Source organism: Grammomys surdaster, unplaced genomic scaffold (assembly GCF_004785775.1).
Source record: "Grammomys surdaster isolate TR1022 unplaced genomic scaffold, NIH_TR_1.0 174, whole genome shotgun sequence".
NCBI lineage: Eukaryota > Metazoa > Chordata > Mammalia > Rodentia > Muridae > Grammomys > Grammomys surdaster.
The window spans coordinates 5,004,902-5,026,661 of record NW_021604622.1 but is presented as its reverse complement, the minus strand read 5'-3'; the positions used below and the strand labels follow the sequence as shown (position 1 = coordinate 5,026,661).

Below are 21,760 nucleotides of genomic sequence, written 5' to 3'. Positions count from 1 at the left end.
CTGGGTCTGGGTCTGGGTCTAGGGGTCTGGGTCTGAGGGACTGGGTCTGGGTGTCTGGGTGTCTGGGTGTCTGGGTGTCTGGGTGTCTGGGTGTCTGGGTATCTGGGTGTCTGGAGGCCTGGGGGTCTGGGGGTCTGGGTGTTTGGGGGTCTGGGTCTGGGTCTGAGGGTCTGGGTCTTTGCTTACTTGGTCTAGATCTTCTGCTTTATCTTTGAGTCCCAATATTTCACCTTTTGCTTGATTTTTTTTCCTACTTGCTACTTTTTTCTTTGAGCTTTCTAATTGAGCTATTGTGGTTTTCATTCTATCTTCATTTCATTTTGAACCCTCTTCAGTGTTTTGAACTCCATATTGATTTCCATTCTCAAGCTCTAAATTTGCTTTATCTTTTCGATAGAAAAGCCTTACATTTGTGTGTGCTCAGGCCTCACTTGGGTGTTTCTTCTCCTTACGTTCTTTCTTCTTAATGTTATTGTTCTGTTTCTTTATAGTATATTTTAAAAAAAAACACTTCTTGAATTTTGATGAAATTTATAATCTTTTTTTTTTTAGTCCTGAGTCCAGGGATGCATCTGGTAATTCTCATTGACAAACATTCCTGTAAAGTTGATAGGTTGACTGGTGAGATCCAGTCTTATCTTTCATATCACTGGCACTTTTGTGAGCAGATCTCACCATGTGGACTTCTTTCGTCATTTCTGTGTCTGATATGAAGTGAGAAGATTGAGGAGAAGAAATGTTTGGTCTAGAAGTTGGATGTGATTTGGGTAGAATGAAATCAGGTAGACAGAAGGCTCTGAACTAGAGTACTGGAAATGAGTTCTTCAAACCACACTTTTCCAAGGCATCATAGCTCCTTTACATGGGAAATGGGATTTGGAGATTGAAATATGATTCCTAGGCCCATGCCTTACTAGGAAAAGACTGCTGGGTTTTTTGTTTTGGAGAATATTATATATATTCGTATACATATATATTCATATATATATTCAGATCTAGAGAATAAACAGGTTAACTGTGATTATAAAAACAATCTCATATCTGTACCTCTGTGTTGAGCTCTTCCTTTCTTTGTCAAATAAAATCGTGAATTCTTGGTCAGCTCTTAAGCCCATAAAGTAACGATATTGCTCTTTTTGAACACCCATTTCTCATTCTCTTTCTAGTAGTTCAACATTACCAATTATTTACTCATTTTCTCAATCCTATGCAAAGATAATGCATTCTCAAATGATATCTACACAACTATGAAATACAGATAATGGATTGCAAGATCATTTGCAATTTATTTATCTTCAATCTGAAAATTTAAAAACCAAATTAAACTTTCTCAACTGTCATAATAGATTTTCATTTCTATGTTTTTCATAGTTATAAAAATGCTGAAGAGAAGAGGTATGCTCATTTCTATACATATTTTATTTTAAACATTCAACTATTTTTTCTATTTTAATGTGTTTTGTATATAAAGTACTAGCACATGTGCATATCTGAGGCTATATGTAATCTGAATTATAATATCCTCATCCATACATTGAAAATGAACCCTCACACGATTTCCTGGTATGTACATCTTTTATATAATATTTTCTGAGTAAATATACATTGTTCATAGTCCTTTAACTCCTACCATGTTGATAAAAAATAGGGCATTCTATATTTATTGCTTCTCTATGAATCTTCTTAATTAACAACATTGAACTTCATTCTATACCAAGTTATAAATCTCTGGTTCATTCCATTTTACCTATAGCTGTTACTGCAATGAGTGAATAAACTGTAGTTTCTTTTCTTTCCTTATTTTAATTTCTCAAACATCAAGAAATAACTCTTCCATATCAGAGTATATCAAAAATGTTTTCTCCCAAGCTTTCAATTATACATGCACTTTAACGCTGATTTCTCTCAAGAAAAAAAATATTTCATTCACATATTGCCATTGTCAGACAAAATGGTTTATATTATACTCTGAGAGTGGCCGGTCCCATCTAATGGGACCAGTACAATGGAGCCGAGCAGATATGCTAAGCCATAAGGAGAGATTATGAGATAAGAAAAATAAAGGAGTCAAAAGAACTGGTCAAATATGTGGGGGTTTATCTCAAATGATCGAAGAAATAAAAATTGAAGAACAAGACCTCACAGGGGAATGAAACTGTCAGAAGACTGTAAAAGGCAGAAAGGAGTAAAGGAAAGAAATGTCTGGGAAAGGAAGATTTGTACCAGAGCAGGGGGATCCAGATAATGATGAGTCACCAGGAAGTCAGTGTATTGTATAAGTATTATGACAAAAAAAAGCAGAAATACTAAGGACAAGCGGCAAGAGAAAACTGGAAGTTCCTCATGTTGAGTGGAGAAAAGCTTTTAAAGAGCCAGAGATCTCAACGTCCTACCCCAGGTCAAACGTAACATTACAACTTCTTTTCCTTCCATGTCCCACCCAGAGACCTGAGCAACAAGCTCAGCACTTTCTTAAATAGCCACAAGGTGCCTAGAATGAACCCCAACAGAAACAATAGGACATCCAGCAGGTTCTGAACATGCCATGGCTGTTGAAAGGCATGGGGCTTTAGGTGTGCTCCTCCCCTGGTTTGTAGGATGTGGTCAATCCAGCCCACCAGACACTGGGTAGATGTCAAGGGGTGAGAGCTCAGGATGGCTCTGGCAGCCATTGCTGCAGACTTATACCTATGGGCAGATATAGAGAGAATGTGTTACCTATGGGCTGTGCAATATACTTGAGACCATATAATATACACATAATACCTATGCACACACAAACATACACATACCCATAGATCGGTATCCAATACCCTTGACACTACCTACCTGAATCCCAACTAAACATTTAATAAAATGCTAAAAATAAAAACCCTATACATAAAGGATCAAAATTATCTTCCTTGAAGGGGAATTTTTTAAAATGACTATGTCTGGAAAGATTGTGCCTATGGTGCTGAAGGTGTGTGCTCACATTTAAATACATCTGAACATACACCATAGGATGTATATCTGATTAAGTGATGTGTGACAGGATGTATATCTGATTAAGCGATTAGGACACTGAAACCTGAGTGTTTACTCCTGTTTGGTTGTGAACATCATCTTGCTGGATGGGCAAGAGATATGTGGGTGACCTGTTCTTGTCTCACTTGTGCTAGATTAATGAAAAGTTCCTTTATAACAGACTTTTCCTGAGCCCTAGGAACAGAGTGGAAACTGGTCCACACTGCTTCTTCATGGTGCATGCTTTCTAGGTGCTAGTGTGGAGCGAACAATAATGACACACATGTTGGAGATATTGCAAATCGAAGAGAAAGTGGTAGATTATGAGTGAACTCAAGGGTAGATAAAAAATCATAGCTAATACATGGTCTCCTAAGACAAAAACGTTGGAGAGACAGTTCTGTGAGGAGCATCACAAGACCTTAGGAGAGGAGACCAACCATATTAAGAATATGCAAAGGTCCTTGTTGTGGTTTGAATGAGAATGCCCCCCACCCCATAGGCTCATACATTTGAATGCTCATTTTCCAGTTGCTGGTCTGTTTAGGAAGGATTAAGAACTATGACTTTGTTGGAGGAAGTTTGTCACCAGAGGCTTCAAAAAGGCCATACTAGACCCAATCTTGCTCTCTTTTTTCCTACCTACAGGCCAGGATGTAAACTGTAGGCTACTGCCTCAATACCATGCCTTCCTGGCTGTACCCACATCCCTGCTATGATGGTTATGGACTAACATCTGAAACGGTAAGCAATCTCCAATTAAACGTTTTCCCTCATTTGTTGCCTTGATCATGGTACCCTTTCACAATAGATTAGTAACTGAAAGAGTCCTCTTCTGATTCAGTCGGAAGCCTGTAGGCATCTCATACATAAGCTGAAAGATACTGAGTAAATTAAAAAGTCATCACACCACAGTAGGAAGACTCTCTGCACCTCACCTAAGATTAGGATTAATACCAAGGGAAAGATGTGAACCTTAAGAATCACACACCTGTTTTAACACATCCCACAAAATTCTGATTTCACTGGAAAACAGACTACACAGATCCCTGTGTCAGGCCTGAATTCAGCCTAAGGAACCACAACCCCAGAGAGCTGCATACCTCTTGTCTTCTATGACTTCTTTCATTGTGAACACAAACGTCTCTGCCTTGAGTGCCTGTATCTGAATAGAAACACCAATTTTCTTTGCTTCTACTCAGACCATGTTTTCAGGTTGATCAGCAAAAACAGTAATCCCTACCATGAGTACTCCATGCTGGATGGCCTCGTTTACACTGTTCATCCCCCATGAGTGAAAAACAGATGGATGCTAGGATGAGCTGGTGTAAAACAGAAAGATGGTCCAAGATTTCAGCATAAAAAGCTTCAGATACCAGGTAAAACAGCAGAGCCAAGAAATACCAATAGAAACTCAAAATGCACTGAAAAGAATGTCACTTTCCTAAACCAGTGTGGTTTCCTACGTGCATTCCAAAGTATAAATCTTGCTCCTTATCAAATAATCTTCTTTTGGAAGCTCATAGAGACCAGAAAGCTACAACTAGTCAAAATGTACAGAACAGCTGACTGTGGGGTGTCTGGCTCTGACTGATACACCTACAATTCATTTTCTGCACTTAAGGCACCGGACACAGCCCAGATAAGTGAATGGCAAGATCCTAAGAGCCAGGGAGTCATGAAATCCTTGTAACTGTGATAGAGAAATTATACCCACAAAATCTCCACAACACTGCTGTCTAGCCTAGACAATAACAGCATCAACTGACATCCCGGTATACATGGGATATCATGGGCCTGTCACTAGATGGAGGGTGATAGGCAATTAATACCTGAGAGAGGGAGAATTAACTTCCCTCAGGAATGAGCACCCTGATTGGTTTTATCCAATAACAAATGGTCAACACTAAAAATATATACATGCAGGCAACACTGACTAGACTTAGACGGTGGTATTTATAAGTTCACATATATATATATTATTCATATATATATATACATGTGAATAATTAGAGGCGAGAAGGCTCTGTGAATTGGAGAGGAGGTAGGTAAGGGGTGGTATATGGACAGAGTAGATGAAAGAGCAGAGATGGGGAAAATAATGCAATTATACTTTTTTAATTAAGTGAAAAATAGAAATTAAAAAGGGGATATTCCAGAATGTAAAGTTCATCTGACTCACCACACCGATTCTGACTTCAGTCCAGAATCTGACTTCTCTGGACTGAGAAGCCAAGGACAGCTAGAGCAGACAGTGACAAGATAGGCAGGTCCCCTATCCTTGCACGCATCCATTTCCCCGACTGTTAACGTTTTCTTCAGTTTTCTCACCCATGCTTTCTCATGCTTTGCACACCTGCTTTCTCACTAACTGTATTCTCTGTGTATTGCTTCCTCTATTTGGAGAGAAGCTTGCAGTATGGGCACAGTAGACTTTCACTTCTGTATTTACAGGTCTTGTCAGTTGCTCCATGCTGAGAGCAAGCTAATGTATTATTGATGATTATAAAGAATTCATCTTGGGATGTGTTTCACATGGAATCTACTCATGTTCCCTGGAAAGTAAGCCCTTCCTCTGTCACATAGCTGCAGTTTTACTAAAAAGCACCTGTGTCTAAAATTCCCCAGCTAATTTTCAGTCTGTAAACTCATATTTTGAAACTCTGATCCAGCCATTTAGTGTGGCAGAGGCAGGTCTCCACATGGCAGTACAGAAACAAGAACAAGTATTTGAAACATAATGAACTCTCTGTTGCCTAGTGACTCAGTGTCTCAATATTCTATCTGGGGTTATTCAGGTTGGTATGCAAGTAATTTCCTGTATCCTCAAACCCTGCAAACTTCAATAAGAAGATTTGCATTTTTCAAACCTTAGTAGACAAGTAACTTGTGTCTGCATGTTTCCACTCATATTCACGCTAAGCCTATGCCAAGCAAGTGTTCGTATGGACACTGCGAGCCTGCTAGCAGGACTCTATCCTTGCAGTTCATATATCTAGGATCAGATTAAAATGGCTATATTCAGCTTAGATGTCATTCAAGGAAGAAGTTTACTTGGAGACTTGAGACCTTTCTTGAGTTGAAAAGGAAACAGGAATTGCTGCTACATCCTGTCTGAAGCACAGCCTGGTTCTCTAAGAACTCCAGCTAGCTTCTTTCCTGCCTTCTGGAGACTTATCTTTATAATCAGCGTCTTCCTCTGCCAGTATCAGTGCCCAGTGAGACACTGGGTGAGTCTTTAAAAGATGTAAATAGGAGTGAAATGACAGATCTTTGTAATCCTTACCCAACAGGTCAGTCTGAGAAATCCAGTCCACTATTTTCACATTTGGGGCCAATCTGACATCTCTAGGCCAATGAGAATCCTTACATGTCCATAGCACCCCTTGAGGGAGGTGACCAAACGCACTGTTCATCTCCTTAATAACTTCCTTGGTCTGATGCATGGTCATTATGGAGCCCAGGGCCATAAGGACAAAACCTGAGTCTCCAAACTGAGAGATAAAATTCTCCAAGTCCTAGAAGATTCATAGAGGGAAGAAGGCAAAAGTGGTGGTTTGTAAAAGCCAAGGCAGCGATGACATGAAAGCAGGCCAGGTATTGAATAAACTCATACTTCAGTTGCTCGTTTTCTATATGATAAAAGTCCTTTCATAGACCCTGTGCAGATGTGTCACGTGTGCTGTGTTCATGTGTTCATGCTTATGGTGGATTTATTAGGAGCTGTTGTATGAGATTTACCAACATATTCTCACATAATATATATATATATATATATATATATATATATGGGTTTTGTTGTTGTTTGGTTGATTGATGATTGATTGATTGATTGATTGATTGGAGAGGAATCTCTCTATTATGTAGCCCTGGCTGGCCTCAAACTCACAGATATCTATCTACCTCTACTTCCCAAGTGCTGGGGTTAAAGATACGTGCTACCATGCCGAGACTAGCATATATTTTGAATAATTAGGAATGATTGGGCAACATCATGCATCTCACATGATGTCCTTATCACACAACCTACCTGCAAAAGTTCAAGATCCTGAGCGTCTATGTCTAACAATATTTATGAAATTGGGAGTTCAGGTGGTTGAGGATGTGCTTCTTCACTGAAATCTTATCTACAGTATCAGACTCATCATCTCTTCCATTGAAGGCTATGGGTGGAAAAGAGATTTGAGAGCTTTCCATATTGACTTAGAGACACTAGTGTTTTGGAAAATGCAGTGAGAATACTTGATGAAAAAAATAAAAGGAGTGATTAACCTTCTTGAGTATAGGTTGGAAATCCACAAATGATGTTCATGTCATAAGAATTATGAGCAGGATGGGGTAGACCTTGGCAAATGTACCACTTAGCATATATTGCTTCAATATTCCATGATATTCTGATTTTACTGACTTTTTATACTTCATCTCCTGTTTTATTGTTTGAGGCCATGACATAAAGTAGAAACAGGAAAATGTGTTTTCAGTACTAAGCACCAGGGCTAATCTCAGATTGGTGTGGTGTTGATGTATATTGCCCATATTGTTGAGTTCTTATTTAAGTGAAATTTGCACATTGCAAATGTATGTATTATAAAGTAAAATTATGCATTAATTTAGTATAGTCATTGTGTTACCACCAGTCATATATGATTTCTAAACCTCTTATTGAGCAAGCACTCATTCTCCTCGCCTTCCTTTTCTGAGCCCTAAATCTACCAATTTGGTTATTTTGTCTCCATGTTGATGTATTATTAAAATTATTCACAAATGGAAATATACATCATATGACATTTCTGATGTCCACTTTACTTTGTATACAATTTTGAAGTTTATGCACATTATATTACATACCATAATACTTTTTGTGCAAGAAAAATACTAACATGTATCAGTCAATTTGATTTTTGTGTTGCTGTACATGCACCCATGTACCCATTGATCAATATCTAATTTGATTCGCTTCCGATCTCTCATGAATTACCCTTAAAAATAAATATATATACATAAGATTTAACTTGGGTAATTATTTTTTAATTGTTTAAGATCCGTTGCTAGGAGGAGACTGACTTGATATGACCATTCCACGTTTAGCAACTTGAGGCAACTCTAAACTACCTTGAACATCAGTTGTACCACTTTATATTTATTGTTGAAATATACTGTACCAAATTTTTCACACTGTCTTATATAATTTACTATCTTCTGGGTTTGTTTACTAGGCTTGATACCAAGTAATAACAATTTCATCAAATGGATTGGGGACTATTCATTCCTGTAGAATTTCTTTGATGATTTAAAGTACAGGGGTAAACCTTTACTTATCCATTTAATTTAATTCAAAATCAATCTGCATGGCACTAGCCTATCTTTTATATACTAGGACATTTTTAATAGCATAAGAGAAAGAGGGAAGTACAAAATGTTGTGATAGACTGATGGTGGACTGTTGTGATAGACTGAAGGTGGACTTCAAACACATATTTTATGATTGACTTTAAAAGAGTTGGTCTGAGTTAATGGAGCATTTACTAGTTCAAAATGGAAGCCAATTTTTAAATGTCTAAAATTGTGATTTGTATTTTCAGTTCATTTTCAGGTCAGCATCTATAGAACAGTTGATTAATTTAATCAGACATTTATTATCTATCTTTGGTTAATATCAACCAATTTTATGCAATTAGTTCATTGAAAACTACTGAATGACATGTATTTGCTGAATATAATTAAATATTCATTTTTATGCTTGCTGTACAACAGTTATTTACTAATATGGCCTACTAATACTCCCTGACAAATTTAGTGGACATTTAGTCTTCCCACAGTTACTCCCCAGTGAATGGCTTCCTAGCCCAGCAAGCTTTTGCTTTAACTTTTAGTAAGCTGGTTTGTTTTTCACTCATTCTCTTGTATTGGCTGCAATACTACCTCCCAGTAAGATATACTTTCTTTCTTTGAACTCATCACCTTTGAGATTCTGCATCATCTGATCATTCTCCCCAGTCTTCCCAGATGCCCTTGACATAGTCTATTAATTCGACTTTCTATGTCTGTTGGTCTAACTCAGTGTCCTTTCAATTACCCTTTATTAAGTGTATGACTTCAGTTCATATCCTCTCCATAACTGACATATTTATCCCTTCTCTTTTCAGAAAAATCCTGTCTCATTGTTTCTCAAATAAAATGGGTGTTCTTGTTCTTTTAAGCTGATCTTAATCCTCTGGACAGCTCAAATTCTACAGATTTGGGTGCCATGAATTCCTTAAGATACACCTTGCAGAAACCAAGTAAGTATTGTATTTCACACCTCTTATCAGAATAGATCATCTCCTATATTTTATTCTATCTTCTCTGAAAATTTAAAGAATGATTCATTCACTTTACTTTTCCAGGTACAGAGCTAAATAATTATTGCTGACTGTTCTCTTTCTGCATTTTATATATACAAAGATGCTTATTTATTTAAAATTCACTAAAACATCTCTATATTTTCTTTTAATTTTTTAGTTCTATCTTTTTACTTATTCACTTTACATCCTCTTCACTGCCCCCTCCTAGTCCCCCCACAGTCTTTCACCCGTCCCCCTCCCCTTCTTCTCTAAGCAGGTGGGGGCCCTTGGATGTCCCTCCACCCTGGCACTTCAAGTCTCTGAGAGGCTAGGTGCTTCCTTTCCTATTGAAGGACTGGCTTATTTTTAATGAAAGAATTTGTTAATCGTATCATTTGTTAATGATACAATCTACAAGCTTTAGATTTTCTATTTGTTCTTGAGTTACTTTTATATATACATATACATGTACATATATATTACTTATTAATTTATCCATTCAACTATGTCATATACCTAGATAACATATCATGTTTGTAGAATTTGTTTGTAATTCTTATTTTTTAAAATTATAATATGCAACTTTTTGCCTCATAATTTAACTATTTAATTCTTCTTTATTATCTTTTTAAATTGTCCTGTGAAAATATTTTGTCAATTCAAACTACATGAACAGTGTTGAAAGCTTACAGTTGCTAGACCAAACACCAAAGGCTCAATGGGCTAGAGATACATAACAACAGACACAGTTCTTTGTTCCACTCCTGCAAAGTTCTTCCCAGCTACATCTGTTTTCAAAGAATTCTCTGTTCTTTCTTTAAGTCTTCCCAGTTATCAGTTATTGGACACCAGGACAGCTGTCAAGCAACAGTAACCAGCAGAGATGTTCCATCAAATCCAGGACTACAGGAAGGCAAAAGAAGCAGACTTTGTATCATATAAGCAGGTTTTCAACCTTGGAGTTGAACAAGTTCTAGCACTGTAGTTTAAGATGTGGTCCTTGAGTATGTCCCCTGCTTCAGCCTAGTTCTCTCAGAGGCTCATCTGGTAGGTAACCATTTCCACCTATGACCTAGAGGTCTCTGAATGAAATCCAAACTGGCAAACTAAAAAAAAAAACATCAACTGTAAATGAAGAGCTAATATTAATCTTTTTAGAACTAGTCCATAGCAAAAGAGGGTTCATCCAATATCAGGGACTGACACCTACAATGAAATATGACTTACTTCAGACCCAGGACTTCTCTACTACCAATGCAATGAAGATCTCTACATGAAATCCATACCAAGAGCTAAAGTTTAACTCACCTATGGTATTGGCTTAACAGGCTTGTCCAGTAAACCTCCAACATAAATAGTTTTGGGAAGCAGAGGGCAAGAAAATTCTAAGGCAAAGTCAGAACTAAGAAGCCGCAGCTTGGCTTTCTGTAAAAGATGAGACAAAACTGGCTGAGCGCCTTATTCAAAATGCTCCTGGTTGGTGCTGTCAAACTGAGAATGCATTTTCTTTTGTCTCATGGAGAAATCAATACTCATCAGAAAATTCTTTACTGGGTCCCAGAAGTATCAGTCAGGGAGAGAATCAGACATTGGAACATAAGACAAGGGGCTTGGGAGTCCAAATTGTATACTACTAGACAGTATATGAAGAAAAATTACAAATGGTTTTCCAATCTTCTCGGCAACCAGAAAAGAACAGAGATCCACCCCATCAAAATACAAAAGGTCAAAATTCTCATTCTTTAAGGAATCCATGATGTCACTTCTGCTTAGCGAGGGACTGCATAAAGTCCCATAGTGTTCATATAGCTTTACAATGGATTGGGATTCTTGTCTAGAATAAGAAAGTATAACAAACATGATAGGAAGCATTAATTTCACACTATTCTGTAGTATACACAATGAAAATACTTTAGAGAAGTAGCATTGCAACCATATCTCTCCAGTTTGTAACAATTATCTTCAACTCTGGTAATCTGTTCCTCATGTTTCTGTCACCTAAAATGTTTCCATTTGCTCTCATTCCATTTAAACCCCATCACCATCGTTGTAAACACAGTTCCCTCTTGTTTGCTATTACTGACCATAATAGGTCTGAGCTCTTCATGTAATTGTTCAATTATATGATTGATGATAGGTCTGAGTTCTTCATGAAATTGTTCAATTATATGATTGTATTTTCTCTTTAAACCACATTTATATAAGTTCTCAAGTGATTGTATTATTTCCCCATCTATCTGTGTAACTTGGTGACAACTTTCACACTGATGATAGAAACTGATTTTAAGCCCTGTGCGTCTTACATTATTTTCAATTACCTCACAGAAAGAAATTCCATAATATTAGATTTTTTTTAAAAAAAAATCTCAAAAATAGTATTTTCTTCTTTCTATCCTAGAAATTAAATCATTAAATATAAAACTACAAGACTCATTTAAACTTCATTTCTATGTACAAAGCATGCTGACATAACTATTCTTAGTTGATAATGCTGCATTCATGGACACTCCTAGTAGTGACTCTTCCAGGAACTCTGCTCTGAAACTTTCTTCACATCATTTTCTGTATTAAAAAAAAAAAAAACACCTTTCTATAAAACTAGAGAAATGCATGATAAAACTCCTGCACAGAGAATGTAATAACATTCCTGCTATCTAGAAATCACAAGAATCCTGGTCCAAGATGGGACGAGAGGATGTGTATCTAAACAGTACTACAATTAGTATAGTGCAGCATCCCACAACAAAAACCCTCACAAGGTGAGAATCCAGGATCGCTTAGATCTCTGCCTCTTGTGCAGAGAACTTCAAGTCACAATGTGGACTTGGTGGTTTAAGATCCTCACCCAGCTGGAGGTTTGGCCATATAGAGGTTTTAATCTTTAAGAGACACTGTCTAATGGAAAGTGTTTGGGAACACTTCTTAGGTGATTAAGATAGTTCTCATGGGACTCTGAGTAATTTCTCTAGAAATTATTATAAAACAAGTAACCCTACTCCCTTGATGAGCACAAACATACATTTCATTATGGTGCCGTTCACCAACATTCTTACATGAGTTCAGCTGATAGTGGTACCATTACCTTGAACTTCCTAAACTATACCCCAAATAAAAACTTACAAAATCACCATCTTAAATTATTATTCCTTATTTCTCTGAAATAAAAACTTAAAATCTCTATCTTAGATTCTCTGAATATGTAATACATAAAAATTGCATATGAGGTATTATAAGAAAGACACATCTATACTCTTCCTACAGATTTGTCTTCATTAATAAAGACAACACAGATCGAATGAGTGGTGATAGTATTTTTTCCACTCTATTGCTGCCTTGCATCAGTTTTTTATCCCTCCATTCTATTATTCATCCAACCAATCACATGTCCGTCATCCAACATTTACACTTCAGTTTTACTTATAGTCATCCATCTACCCATCCATCTGTTCATCTACCCATATATTCATCCATTCATCCACCCACCCACTCACTCATCCGTCTATCTGCCATTCACCCATTCACTCACCTGCCCATTCACCCACCTATCCACCCACCCCACCTATTCACCCACCCTTTCGTCTATCCATCTACCCATCCATCCATCATCCATCCAAACATCCTTTTCTCTTAAACTCATTCATCTATTTTTTGTATGATCTTTTTCATGACATTTTTGTTCAGAGATCTGATGCAAATTACCTGCCTTGAAGGCTTTCTTTCACAAGGAAATCAAATTGTTTTTGAATTTTATTTTGTTGCTCTTCAGGTGGACCCCAATTAATTACCTGGTATGATTTTTTCTGTTTGTTTAAACCTGAAAAAAATACTGATTAGTTTAAAAGGTAAATACATAACAAAATAGGGTTTTACATTAATATCATAATACAAAATAATTTATTTCATTAGCTTCATATCTATGAAAATTGATATTTAAAATACTCTATTTTTGTCCCTTTTCATTCATTTGACTATATAGCTAAGTAATATTTATTGAGACTTTATAATGACTTATAAATGTATTCTATTATATATTAGAATATGCAATAGAATATAAATGTATTCTATTATATTATAATTTGTGCATATTCCCATTTACTAATCTCATTTAAAGGAATAGCTGTTATCTCCACCTATATATAAAAAAACAGAGACATACTGTGTGGGATACTAGTCAAGTCTGAAAACATAGTTAAGTAGTCTTTAGAACACATCTGTGATTCTGAACTTTCAGCTCTTTCTCCTTTATCAAAAAAAAAAAAACTCTTGTTACTTAAATCAAAATAGAAAGTAGTTTAGGGTTTATTAAGTTTTGCTTACTTGACAGAGTATTTTACTAGCTACATAACTCTGAATGGCCTTGAACCTTCCAAAGGCCCCTTAACACTGGAAGTAAATAAATTTCTACTTCACTTTGTACAAGCATAATGTATTATTTATTCACAATGTTTGGCATTATACTCTGAAGCTCAGGTCCCACTTCTCATTTATGTTTTTGTGTGGGACTGAGTAAGGGTATCTTGGTTCTTGGCTGGGCATGGGCCTGAAACCCTGAGACTCCAAGGGAGAAATGGCAGGTGTTTGGCCATACCCCCAGAACCCAGTGTCCTGACACACAGTCTAGTCTCCATACACCTACATTGTTCAGTCATGTAGGCCATTGCAGCCTCTCCTAAAGTGCACAGGTAGAGGTTGGAGGCGTGACTACAGGCCTCTGGCCCTAGAGAGATTTACATACTAATGAAGGCCAGAGAGCAGAGCCAATTAAGCATTCTTCCACAGACCCTCCTCCATTTGTCCGACCCTATTTAACTCAGGTCAGGGGTACATCCAGATCCATCTACCATCTGCCATAAAAATAAAACCTTTTGGAACTATGCACATTCTTGTGTTTTGGGGGCCTGCCGTCATCAAAGCTTCCAGCCTTTGGAATTCCCAACCTTTCTCCTGTTTGTGGGACCTGCTGGTGTGGAAAGCCTCTGGGACTCCATCGCAGCCTTTAGCTCACATTTTTGTGTCTTGTCTAGAACACTAAAGAAAAGCCCCCCCCCAAAAAAAAAGAAAAGCCCCAATAGTACCACTTTGGAAATTATTTTAATTTCAAGGCAATCAAGCCTGGCCAAGACAGAATAATCTTCACCTGAACTCTACTCAGGAACTTAACTAATTTGCATTTGGAAACAGAATGTGGAATTGGGTCATGTAGTTTAGTTACTTGCTTCTTTGATATCTCAAACTGAACTAGGCTTTATCAGTTGTAGAATTAACTATATCTCACATTATCAAGGACATTGTCCAGGTATATACAGTCAAGAAGTACATCAAGCAATATATATGCTCACATATAAGGATGTGCATCTACGACACAAAAAAACAGAACAGAAGGCAAGGGGGAAACAATGTAATTATAATCACAAAAATTAATAAATTATTAACATAATAAATAAAATTTTGGGATTACTGATGAGCTCTAGGATGCTCATCTTTGTAGGTTAAAAAGTTATGTGACAAGTACTGAGCACTACCACATGAAATAAGTGAGCTGGGCGTTAATGTTTTGGAAGAAAAGAATGGAATTTAATCAGCAAAACCAAGATGGGCATGGTTACCATAACAGATAATGAATTCAAAGTAGTATTTACAGTAGTCTGAGTCTCAGGGAACTATGATATATATTAATTTATAATGACATTTCTCAAAGAGAAGTAAATGAACAGGCTAATGTATTGCTAATAGACCAATATATGTAAGAGCCCCAAAATGCAGGCATGGGGAATAGAACAGAAATTGAAGGAATGGTGAACCAATAACTGACCCAGTTTAAGATCCATCCCATGGGGAAACATCAATCTCTAACACTACTAAATAGACTGTTATGCTTGCAGACAGGAGCATGCTGTCCTCTGAGTGGATCTACCCAGTAGCTGGCTCCAACAGATACAGACACCCACAGCCAAACAGTGGATGGAGCTTGGAGACTCTTGTGGAAGAATAAGAGGAAGAATTGTGGACCCTGAAGGGAATAAGAACTCCACAGGAAGACCAACAGAGTCAACAAAACTGGACCTTGGAGTTCTCAGAGTGTGAACCACAAACCAAAGAACATACAGAGGTCAGCCAAGGCCTCCCAGCTCATATGTAGCAGATGTGCAGCTTGACCTTCATGTGAGTCCTGAACAACTGGAGTGGAGGCTATCCCATAAGCTGTTGCCTACAAATCAGATATGTTATACTAGCTGGGCTGCCTTTTCGGGCCTCAGAGGGAGAGGAAGCACCTAGCCCTACAGAGACTTGAAGTGCCACGGTGAGGTGGGGGCACCCCCAGGGGGTTCCCAGCAACTCAGGGGAATGGGGGGAAGTATTGTGGGAGGGAGTGCCTGGAAGGGGGGCAGTGAGTAGGATGTAAAGTAAATAAGTAAAAAAATAAAATTAAATTAAAAAAACATAAAATGAAATTTAAAAAAAAGAAAATAATTGTAAGTCCCATTGACAATCATGATTAAAAGTTACACCTGATATGCCTACAATGATTATGAGTGAGGGAACGTTCTATTATTTGTGTTATGCTTTCATACCATAGTTTGGTAAGTATGAATTGAATTTATTTTAGTTTTTCTCTATCAGATAAAATAGATTATATTGCTGGGAGGAAAAAGGTTTGCAAGTATGGAAATCAGATAAATTACTTGAATCACCAAAACAGAGACAAAAATTAATTTGTATTTACAGAGCTCTTGAATAAAGGGAAAACAAGGTCTTTCAAGAAAAGATCCCACAACTCAGACAGAGATGTGAAGTGCTAACCAGTCTACTCTCTTCCTCCCAAAAGCCTATAAACTTTATTTTAAAGTGTGGCTATCCACGGGGGAGGGGAGGGGAGGAAACAATTATATCCTTTATTATACATTGGCTCTAGACACTATGAATGATCCAAAAATGTAACTGTGGTCTCTCATCCAGAGTAGAAGTTTATGGCTCAAGAATAATTGGAAGAATTCTCGTTTCAGTCCAGTTCATACTGACTCCAGCCTGTCCCAAACTGGAATTGAGAGAAATAGCATTTGCATAATCTGAAGGTTTAATTCCCCCAGCTGTAGATCACTGAACTAACTGCTATTCCCACTACTATTCACTTTGTATCTTTGACTTTATTGCAGAAGTGCTGAGATTTGGGCCCTGTAAGAAATGATTGAGCCATATTTTTAAAAAAAAATTAAGAGTTTTCACAACAATCAAATAACAGTTAAGATCCAGGAAGGAGGATATAATTAGATCCATCTGAAAAGATAAAATAAAATTCACTGGATCATATGCAAATGTTCACAAAAGGAGAACTCAGTAAATGAAGACATTAATAAATGGGTAAACATCGATTTGTTCTGAAGATAACTGTTTTTCCCCAGCTGGTCTTGTCATTGCAGAGTGGGTTCAGAGACATAGCAGCCATGTTCATTATAATAGAGGCAACCGCAGAATGCTCAATTGGCCAGTAACATAGACTAATGATTTGACACTTTCGTTATTTTCTTTGTGTTTTTGATAACAGGGTTTCTCTCTGTATCTCTAGCAGGCCTGGAACTTGTTTGCGACCTGGACAATAGACTATAGGAAACTAGATGCAAACAAAATCTTTAATGACAAATATATAGCCATATCTTAATAATGGTAATAGGATTGTAGCTTATGCTCAACATTCTATTTTCTTACATTTAATTTTGTTGAGCTCATGATATAACAGTAACACTTGAATGACTTTCAAAGAAGAGAAAAACACTTCAATTTGTGGCCAAGAGAACTTAAATATTAGACACAATTTACATTTCTACTTCAAACAAAACGTGAAAGGGAAAGGAACTACTTATATAAAAATGTTTTTACACATTGTACACCAAAAAGTGGAGGGAATTTACTATTTGGTTAAGTAATTTTTATAATAGTTTATGAAAGAGGTCAAGTATTAATCCTGAGTGGAGGATATTAATTTAAAAAAAAATCAAACGGACAGCTGGAATTAACAAAACACAACAGCATGGAGAGAATCAAACAGTGGAAAGTATTGAAGAGTGCTTTCCAAAATGAGCTCAATACCTACATGACTGTTCCTTCTCAAACGATCAATGACCTGCTGAAAAATCTCCAATTCAGTGATAGCTAGAGGTCACACATAGTCTATCTCAAATGCACAACTCATGTTTGTTTCAACTGTTAATTTTTAATGATTATTTACAGAAGTCTTTCAATTCTTTTTGAAATTAGGAATATTTCACCTCTGACTATCTCTCTGAGGATTGCAATATTTGCAAGAAAATTTGCTGCATTTTATTAAGTTCCACAAAACACAGAACTATGATATGAGCTCTACCCTGTAGAATATATTAAGACTCTGTACACCTTACTACACTGAAGAAAGTAAGGAACATTCATAAAGAAGGAGAAAGACTCAGGATTCCAAGTTGAGAGTTGAGACATTCTTATAGCGTCTGGGCTCCAATCTGCTACCTACTCACTGAAATAAGCAAAGGCTGTTGGAAGGGGTGAAAATAATCTGATCAACAGAAGAGATCTAAAAATGTAAATCATGAGCTACGAGTTGTAAGCAGCCACAACAAACCACTGGAATGACTGTGGCAGCCCCTTATAACCAAAAAGAAAAAAAAAATCATTTGGGACATACACATGGCAAACAGTGAGGGACAGAATTCTGTGTTACAGAAGGGATAAGAGCCCAGACTTCCAAAACCTTACATATTCCTTTACGGCATTTCCACACACTTCTGATTTATGTATAAATTGGAAAAATATTACCCATGATCCCTAGAAACCTTGCTTTGTAATTTTGTCTAAAGTCATTTACTTGATAAGGTTGAAGTGTGTTAATAGTTATTCAAATGTTTCAATATCTTAAACTGATAATTTGGTTAGGAAAAAGTAGCCAATCAGGACATTTTTGAAGTTAAGATAGAATGTTTTTATTTTACTTTCTTCTACAGAAAATGGTCTATGATTGAGAGTAACTTAGTACCAACATTTGGAGCACAACACATAGCAAAGTGGATTCACTAATTCACGGAGTTTACATATGGTTTGTTTTAAAAAGAAGCCTGTAACATTCAGGAGTTTATCAAAGGCCACAGAAACTACCAAATTAAGGTGAATGTATACTACTGCTGAGAAATCAGATGCTTATCCAAGCAGATGCAAACAAAGAACACAGAAATAGTATTTGGCCAGTGGTAAGTAACCCAACTAAAGTGGATTATACATGCTTTATAAGTATTTGAATATTAATAATGTCTGCAGTTGACCTTTCAGAATTATAATGACTCAGGGTACTATTTTACATAGATGTCTATTTTTAGATATGTTTTCAAAGTTAACCCTCACACTGAGAAACCGAGGAACTAAAATCTCAAAATCATCCAACTCTGCTACTAACATTTGAGTTACTGGGGTCTTTGTGTAGTTATCTAACTACAGAATTTGATTATCTTGACTTTAGATATGACAATGGAGGCAGTGGATCAATTTTAAAAAATTAGCATCAGCATGAATCATTGTTAAATAGGAGGCGATATTAAAATGATTATGTGGTCATTTTAATATCTTAGTGCATAATTAAAAGGCATTTAGAATGACTAACACTAAAGACCCTTGAAACAAACATATGGAAATTTAATAATACAGACGCTGCCTAAAATGTATAGTATACATTTAGTAAAAGAGTTAAAATAGAATTAGTCTATTGTAACATGTGGCAATGCATCTCCCAGACATCACAGATTATCAAGTAAAAAGCCCCAGTGCTTTTTATGGGTATGGGTTAGGTTTTTTTGTTTTGTTTTGTTTTGTTTTGTTTTGTTTTGTTTGAGTTGTTGGTTAGTGACCTCTCAGAGACCCCCAAACAATGCAACCTATTGCTATTGCTCTTGGTAACTCTCCAGAAATTTGTGGTAAGACTTTTGTTAATGGCATCACATTCTCAAGTCATAGGGTCTGAAGAAATCAAACTGGTACTGACCTGGAAGTTTCAGCCCCACTATGTAGCTTTCATAGTGCTAAATGTTCAGTGTATGATACCAGGAGAGAAATTTATTCAACAACCCTACAAAGACATAAACACTTCAAGCTACAATAGTGGCCTGACAAGATGTGACAACTGGTGCAATTATGCTACAAATCTTATTGGACTACACAACCACTTTCTGATTGGATATAAGGCCTACTCCACTAAATGAAACTGATGCCTGATACTGTTAACTGCATCAAAAACTCATGACTGGCTAGGTTATAGATTTTATGTAAGAACTAAATTTTACTATTCTGCTAAATGTACAAAATAGTAAATTGAACCCAATTTCTTATCTTTATACCCATAGATCAGTAGATTTCTCCACCATGGTTAAAGAAACTTCCTTTTGCAGTAGATAACAAGAAATACACAACTTACGACCTGCAAATATAAAGAGACTGTGGAATGCTCAGCTATAAATACAACATTTGTGTCACATGCACACATAAACACATGCACAGGCACAGAGAGAGTCAAGAAAAGACTACAAAAGATTGTAAGAACCATAAGAATAGACTTTTACAATGAAACAGTAATTTCTGAACATAACAGGGCCATTCCTGCAAGCAAATTTCACAGTGGATTTGACAGTCTGCCAAAGATTTTCAGAAGACCAAGCCAGCCAAAACCCCAATATCAACAGAACAGGAACCCCCAAAGCTCCACCTAAAGTTGAAAAGCTATTGTAAATTGATGGCTGCTTGTAGAGGGAGAGAAACTTCCTCAGGGATGTGGTTTCTGAAAGTCTACCAATACTCTAGTATATGGTCCTCCATCTGTTTACATAGAGACAACACTAATTGCAGGAGGAGGAGGAGGAAGAGGAGGAGGAGGAGGAAGAGGAGGAGGAAGAGAGAAAGAGTAAGAGGAACAAGAAAAGAACAAGAACAGGATCAGGAACAGGAACAGGAACAAGAACAAGAAGCACATGAAGTTGGTTGGGAAATTTAGGGGATCAAGAGAGAGTTGGAGAGGAGGAAAAAAGGAGAGGATCCTCTTAAAACATACTATATGCATGTATAAAATTCTCAAATAACAAATTCTTTTTCTAGAAAAATCAGATCATTTTTATGATATCATGAAGTAGAAGAATGTAGTAAATTTTTAAGTACCTGAGATGAACGGTATATCAAAAACAGTGTTGATCACCTGGTGACCATGCTCTTGGAGAATTTCAGAAGCACGATTCATCAGTAGGCAATGTTTTCAACCTAGGAACAGGAAATAACTCCATTTTGTAATCACAATAGGTTTCTGATGACAAGACTGACATATCCAAAAGGCAGTGGAAACTAGGGAAATGATGTGGAGAGGTAAGGGAGCTGCCCACTGCACGGCACACAGATAGAGACAGGCCCTTTTATCCCCGTATCTCAATTGGTTAAGATGAAGCACATGGACCCAGATCCATATCACATGGTAATCTTCACCAAAAATTTCTCTTATACCTAAGATCTCCATGCCACTGAGATTACATTCTCTATGCTTAGGTCATGGAAGTTGGTCACTCAGCAAATCCTACTGGCATGAACCACCAGGGAGGATTCTTGAATCACACTCAGAAGGCGAAATAAAATTGTAATCAGAGGTGTATAGAGGAGGAGAAAAGAACTAACTGGGTGGTTGAGGAGAAGGAGAAGGGAAGTGGGGAAAAGGGATCAAACAAAGGAAAAGCCAGAGAGAGTGGGCTGGAAAAGTGAATGGAAACACTTGGGGTGCATCTCTAGGACCACCAGAGACTTGGAGTTGGGGAGACTTCAGGGAATCTATGAGGGTGACTAGCTGAGAGTCCTAGCAGTGAGGGATATGGAACCTGGAGTGGCCAACTCCTGTAGCCTCCAAAAAACCAGGACTCCCAATGGAGCAATAAGCACACCAACACACCCACAAAGCCTTAGACCCAAATTTGTCCTACATACAAGTGTAGGAAGAAAGATGGAGCAGAGACTGAGGAAGTGACCTACCAATGACTGACTTAACTTGAGATCCTTGCCATGAGCAAGAACCAATTCTTGACACAATTAGCACTCTGTATCACTTGCAGACAGGAGCCTAGCATAACTGTTCTCTGAGAGGCTTCACCCAAAAGCTGATGGAAACAGATGCAGAGACCCACTGCGAAACCTTGGCTCAGGAAGTCTTGTGGAAGAGTTGGGGGAAGGATTGAAGAAGCTGGAGGGGATATGAACTCCATAAGAAGACCAACAGAGTTAACTAACCTGGATTCTTGGGGGTTCCCAGAAACTGAACTACCAACCAAAGTGCATATAAGGGCTGGATCTAACCCCCCAATACACACATGTAATAGATGTGTAGCTTGATTTTCATGTACGTGCTCCAACAACTGGAACACAGGCTTACTCTG

The 21,760-nt window shown here is 37.3% G+C and overlaps 1 protein-coding gene and 1 pseudogene across 1 annotated transcript in view; both read right to left on the bottom strand.

Annotated features, from left to right (window-relative positions):
• Nucleotides 1-5,316, bottom strand: part of Capsl (calcyphosine like) — a 32,442-nt gene extending 27,126 nt beyond the window's left edge. The window contains exon 1 of the mRNA XM_028767633.1: nt 5,189-5,316. The gene's annotated coding sequence lies outside the window, so the exon portion shown is untranslated. The remainder of the gene's footprint in view (nt 1-5,188) is intronic.
• On the bottom strand, nt 2,412-20,592 carry LOC114621295 (annotated as a pseudogene).
• Between the last annotated feature and the right edge of the window lie 1,168 nt (nt 20,593-21,760).